Consider the following 6586-nt stretch of genomic DNA (forward strand, 5'->3'; position numbering starts at 1 on the left):
CACCCACAAAAGAATTAAGCCAAAGGAAAGAGAATTGTTTAATGTCATACATGATGGGAACATGTCTCCATTTTTATTTACAAACTTGTAAAAGCCCTGTTATTACAGTTCCAGTTCAATTAAAATTAAAATTATTATTATACTCATCCATTGACTTCTAAGGAAAAGCCAAGCATGTTCCCCATGCGTATTTCTGTTACAGTGCACAGATTTGTAACAGCCAGAAAATATTAGTACAGTATTGACCTGACAAAGTGCTCTTTGTTTGAGTTACATTGTATCAGACCAGCAAGACAGTTAACTTACATGTCTTTCTTGTTATTTTAACAGCTTGACTGAGAAAGTGACTATAGAGGAAAACTTTGCACAGAAGAGGCCCCTTTTAATTTGTTTTAAGCATTTGTGCCCAAGCTTCAGCCAAAAAGGCTTTCCTAGAGCGCTTACATACATTCAGTTAAAACAAGACAGTCCCTGCCCACAGGTTTACAATCTAAACCTAAAACACACAACACCAAAAGGGAAAGGGAAGGAAGGCCCTTTTTGTGATCAGAATTCCCATAGTTCCAGTAAGTTTGTACAAAGGCCTGCCATAAGCGTTATGTGGCCATTAAATTGCCCACTCAACATGTTACAACTATTATCACGGGATCCACAGGAAAACTACCGGTAAATAATTCTTGTCAGCTTCCTGGACAGGGTCTTGGGGTGGTGGTCCTCCCCCTCCCCCCCCCGGTAGAATGAAATCAGTGGATTTCCAGAATAAGAATGATTATGGCTAAAAGGGAGTTATTGCAGTATATCTTTGCTCCCCTATTGTGTAGGAGCAAAACCATTATGCTGCCAGTATGTTGCAGTGTATGCGATGTATTGTTGGTTTCTGCTCTCTTCACTGTGCAGCGAAATGCTTGTCACAAGACAATGTTTACATTCCAGTCAGAGTTGCTGTTGGAGTTTCTCACGGGAAAGGAGACTGGATGTGACGTACCCTGGTTTCCTGTTTTTCACTGTTCACACTGTGTTTCTCTCCGTGCTTTAGAGGAGAGAGGATGCTTTCTCTGCTCCGGCAGAGGCAAGATGTTTTTCTGTAATCTACCAGCTTTGAAATGTAAATAAAGCAATATAGAGTATGTGCACGTATTCCTCATCATTCCGCTGTGCACGGGACACTGCAAATACAACATGTATATCTAAAAATCGGGCCCAACTTTCCTAAAGCTGTGCCACGAGTTTCCCTCAATCCAGGAAGCAACTTTCAAACTTTCCTAAATGTAACCTTAAGGAAACAAAGCCCACTGTTCATCTGGAAGTGCTCACTCTCCTCTTCAGCCCTGGAGAAGATCAAAGGAACAGGAAGAAAGGAAGTTCACATGGCGTAGGGAAAAGTTCCTTTGTAATCAAGAAGCCTGCAAAAAAGATTGCCCAAATGACCCTCAATTTAGACAATTTAAGGGCTAGATTAAGCACTTTGTAGCGCATACCAAGGCAACCATGCAGCAAACCTTTCTCTGGCTCTTTATGGGCCCTAGAAAAGCTGCTGTTCCTCTATCCATAGAATACCTTCTAGCAGAATTAAGCATAGCAATGCCATAGCCCAGAAGAGTGAAAGAATCATTGATATTTTAAGGATGTAAAGTGAGTATTTGAAATTGTAAAACAGAAAAAAATTAGAGAGAGAGAGAGAGAGAATATGAGGGAAAGAATCTGCCATAAAATGGTTTTCTTTTCATTACAGCGTTTTTCAGTGATTTTTTTTTAACACAGCTGGTGAAGAAGCTTTGAGCTGGTGTTGAGCTAGGAGAAAACTGGAAGCAGAATAAAGCTCTTTATCCAGGAATGGGGAGCTTGTGACCCTCCTAGTTTGACCCTTTCATTCTCTTCAGCCCCAACTAGTATGACCAACAGTCAGGGGTGATGAGAGCTGTAGCCCAGAAATATCTGGGGAGGCACAGCTTCCCCATCTCTGATCTAGATCCAGCGTTTCAGTATATTTTTCTACTGCAAATGAAGTTTTGTTGTTGTTGTATGTCACAAGGACGTCCATTTAATTTGTACCCTAGGACTCCTACCAGCTTTAATCTGGCCCAATTTAAAATGTGGATCTTGCAGCCATTATGTTTATTGCATGGCAGGAAGGCGATTGTCACACAGTCTTTTAATCCAATCAAAACTGTGCTGGCTCAGAATGAGGCTGATCATTTATAATACACATCACTCACTTTGAAATGGGTTGTTTCAATTCTTCATCATGTTTTTTTGTTGTTAAATGGCAGTAAACCATATGCTATGTTCATCCTCGCCTCCCTGAAACAGCCTCCTTCCTGAGATTCAGACAGAATAAATGGCCAACAATTCTTTCCTTCTCTTTAAATCATTTACTCAGTCTAAATCTTTCTCTGCCTTGCTGCAAACTTCCTTTCTCTTCCTTAGAAACTGAAGTTTGCTGATCAACTGTGTCTTAATCCTTCCTTTTCTTTCTCCCTTCATGGGAATCCTTCAGTAATTAACCAGTAAAAGACATGATTTCTAGTGAAACTCTGGCCCCATGTCCATTGCTCTCTTGAGTATCATGTCAGCATTCTGCTGTCATGACTACATAGTAACCCCATTATTCACACTTGGCTCTTTCGTGCTTTAGTTAAAAATGTGCTATTCTGACTGCTCTACCAGACAAGACAGCAGCTTGTTCTCCAGAATAGAACCAGAATTACAGTGGGAAACAGTTTCCCTTAGTACTTTCAGCTAAATCCTTAGTCATTTGTGTTATTACCAGAACACGGAGAAGTAGGCAGACATGCTTAGAGAAAAGAATCCCAAGCAGAAGAAGTAACATATAATGGACAGCCACTGAATATCTAAAGGAAAATTCTTTTACAGAGTGTCCTTACAACTGTTCACTTGAGAAGTGCAGAGTTAAATACCTTCTAAACAAAGGGCAGTGATTGAAGACTTTAAAAAAAGTATAAAAGACACAATGTACCATTCCATACAATCCTGTTTTTAAACCTGAAATACTATGGGAAACCTGAAATACTTTTTTACACTTGATTTTCTTACTCTTTCTTTTTTAAAAAGGAATGTATTGCAAAAACCCAAAGGCTTAAAGGGGGCCCCGTGCTATAATTTGTAGGGGAGTCAGAGGTTTAACAATTGAGTTAAAGGGAACGTATCCCTAAGAAAATGTATTAACTAATTAACAGTATGACTTAAGAAAGTACTTTTTTTTTTTTGGTGCTGGTGGGGTCAAGACACTGGATCAGTTTCACAATGTTTTTGGAGCAACTATTTTCTCCCCAGCCCTCATCAAAAGTCACGGTGGTTTCCTTCTGCATTTGAAAGAAGGTATTGCAAGTATTTACTATGCACATTATGTATGACCAAGGTGGCGTTGGTGAACAGCAGCTGTTAGCACCACCTGTTAAACATGACAGTGACCAATAGACTTGAAATAAAGAGGAAATGTGTGACTTATTATGGGTGACATCCAACTAAGTCTTACTCATAGTAGACCAACTGAGATCACTGTATCTACTCCCAGTAGATATTTGGTTGTATAGCACTTTATATTTATATCCCAAGAGTTCAGGAAGGCTCAAAAGCTTTAAAACAGGACTTAAATGCGAAAATTTGCAACCATTAACTAAGTAGAAACTGCACTTAATTCTTTCCCTTTTTTTTTTACTTGATCATTGAGACCTACAGTACTAAGATGGCCTTTATTGCAATATCAGCTGTACAAAACCTATGAAGGTCAAGGACACCTGGAGAGGCAATCACAGCAACTGCTTCTCCTCTCTTTTGGAGTTTGGCCAAAGCTCAAGCATTTTCCAAAAGCAATGCCAGCCCTTTTTCATTTGGACGGGCATTTGGTGGCTGGGAGTTAAGCCAACAGGGAGTTATTTTAAAAGTGGCTATGTTTTTATTTTATGTCCTTATTTTTTTTTTCTTTCTCTGTTGCAGAAATGCTACCTGCTCTGATACTTTACAACACTGTGAGATACCTAGAAACATTACAAATATAATTATTATTATATCCATAAGTTATCACAAAAATCAAAATAAGAATGTATTTTTGAATATTGACTCTAGTCCCAACATTTTCTCAAGGGCTGGTTCTGACTGCCATACTGGAATTTTCCTTGAGTCTAAAGACCCAGCTGGTTTTGCCTGCCTTAGTCTAAAGATGGTTAGCTGTTACTCCCATGTACACATTTATAAATTTTCATTCATTACAAAGTTTGCAATATCTGCATACTTTTGGGTGGTAATGCCCTTGAACATATAAAACAGTAAATAAATACTCAACAGTAATTTGTGGAAAAATACTATTGGTTGTTTCCAATAGTGGCTTTGTGATAATAAAATGGTTCAACTGATGCAAGGAGAGGAACTCCATTTTCACTAATTCTCACTACCAATTGTAACCTTCTGTTTATGCCTTATCGCAGGGGTAGGCAACCTGAGGCCCGGGGGCCAGATGCGGCCCAATCGCCTTCTCAATCCAGCCCCCAGAAGGTCCAGGAATTAGTGTGTTTTTACATGAGTAGAATGTGTGTGCTTATTTAAAATGCATCTCTGGGTTATTTGTGAGGCAAAGGAATTCATTCATTTCCCCAAAAAAATATACTCCGGCCCACCACATGGTGGACCACGGCTGAGAAAGGTTGCTGACCTCTGCCTTATCAAATCCCCTTCTGCTCCAGAGGGTCTCCCAACCACCAGGAGCAGATTTTGGGAGACCCAAAGGGCTGTGCTGGGTAAAAATTGTGAGTAAAACCCAAGTGCCTCGCCTAACACAGGAAGCATATTTGCTAGCTGGAAGCTATCACTGGATGCAATTCTCTAATTCTGCCTGTTTAAATATTTACCTGTTCCCTTAAAGTTTGCTCATGTGCAAACATGAGCACTGCTAGACTCATTGTAAGGTATCTGGCCTATTCCAAGCCAAATGGTAAAACGTTTGGCACTATTTTTTCTATCTGATGAAAGAGTCTTGTGGAGATGCTTGTGGCGCAACAAGTTGTTAAGTCTTGAAGGTGCAGCACTATTTTTTTCTTTTACAAATGTTTAGATTTCTTAATACATAACATACAAGTTTTGTTATCAATTTTATTTTGAAAAGTTTGCCTGATTGCTAGCCCACAGCCTTTAACATCCAACAGTTGCATTGTTTTTAATGGGAATAGACAGCTGGGCACAGCAACTCAAGCCTAGTAATATATACTCTCAAGTCCCAACGTTTACAAAACTCCAGCCATTGTGGAAGGAAAATAAATGGATAATTTATTTATTAATCTACCCAATTTATGCCTGAAGGCTCAAGGTAAGCAACAGTTTGTTGACCCTGCAAACAAAGAACTAAATGTTTATATAAGTAGGTAGATCCCTATTCACTTCTACCAAATGTCTGTAGTTTACACATCTATGCGAAGAACTAGTTGTGATTGAGCTTTTATGGGCAACAGCCTATTTTCTCATATGAGCACAGATTAAGGAGGTGGTGCTCACTTCTGTAGGATTCAGTGGAAAGTAAAACAGCAACTAAAGGGGCCAGATGTCAAGGGTGTGCATTTTCTTTTATCCCCACCTTCTTTCAAGCCAGAGAAGGCTGGAAGCGAAAGTAGCGAAGGGTTGGCTTCCAGAGATGTTTCCCATGCTTTGCTTTCACTCACTTTTATGTTTGTAACCTTTCTCTAACAAGTTTTTATAGGAGGCGGCCAAGATGCAAATACGTTAAAATATAAAAATCCCAATCAAAAGCAGAAACTAGTATGACTGTTCTCAGTTAAGCTCCTAAAATTTTATGTATAGCTCCCCAGCCCTTTAACTACCTCTTATCGAACTACTGTATAAAGGACAAGTAGCGTTTTCAGGAGAGATGGGCCGCAATCCTTCCACGCTTCTGCCGTTTTCAGTAGTCTTGCTTCCCAAAGAGCAACACGATCCGAATAAAGAATGGCAAAGTCACAACCAACATGCTGATCGCCACCCGAGGCTGCTTTCTTCCCAATAACTGAAGCCGAAAGTTAAAAATACTGAAGGGGGGGGGGATGTGCGCCTGTTTTGCTTCTCCATTTTTACTAAAAAAAATTACTGTTTTAGAGCTCTTACGTAGGGTAAGTGAGATAATAAGAGGAAGTAAGTAAGTCACGGGTTCCTTGTGAAGAGTTCCTCGCGGCTTCCTAAAGGCACTGGTCAGCCAAGGGCTCCCCTCGCATCTCGGCCCACGGGGCTCGCCTCGGCCATCTCCCACTGAGGGAAAGGCAGCTTACGTCACGCGCGGCTTCGGCCTGTGGGCTAAATGGCTCCCCAGGGACGGAGCCTTTTGCCGACGACGCGTCACCCGCGACGCCGCAGCCACAGGCGCCCCTTCCACCTCCGAGTCCCTCCAGACCAAACTAAAGGAAGCGGGAAAGGGCGTCCGAAGAGAAGTGCGTGGCGCCCCCCGCCCACTTCATGAGTATTCATAAGCAAGCTGCGGCCGCGCGCAGAGGCCCGAGAGGGCGGCACCTTTGCCACCGCCCCGCCCCTTCACCGAGGCGTGCGTCGCGGTGGGCGTATCTAAAAACACGACGTGCCCCGCTCCCTC

The 6586-nt window shown here is 41.4% G+C and overlaps 1 long non-coding RNA gene across 1 annotated transcript; it reads right to left on the bottom strand.

Moving 5' to 3' along the window:
* Positions 1-14: 14 nt before the first annotated feature.
* Positions 15-6549, bottom strand: LOC307215434. The gene is made up of 2 exons (XR_013838508.1): positions 5829-6549; positions 15-1403 (listed from the first exon to the last, which is right to left on the bottom strand). It is a non-coding gene; the product is annotated as an uncharacterized lncRNA (long non-coding RNA).
* Between the last annotated feature and the right edge of the window lie 37 nt (positions 6550-6586).

Source organism: Podarcis cretensis, assembly GCF_951804945.1.
Source record: "Podarcis cretensis genome assembly, chromosome: 4".
Taxonomy (NCBI): Eukaryota; Metazoa; Chordata; class Lepidosauria; order Squamata; family Lacertidae; genus Podarcis; species Podarcis cretensis.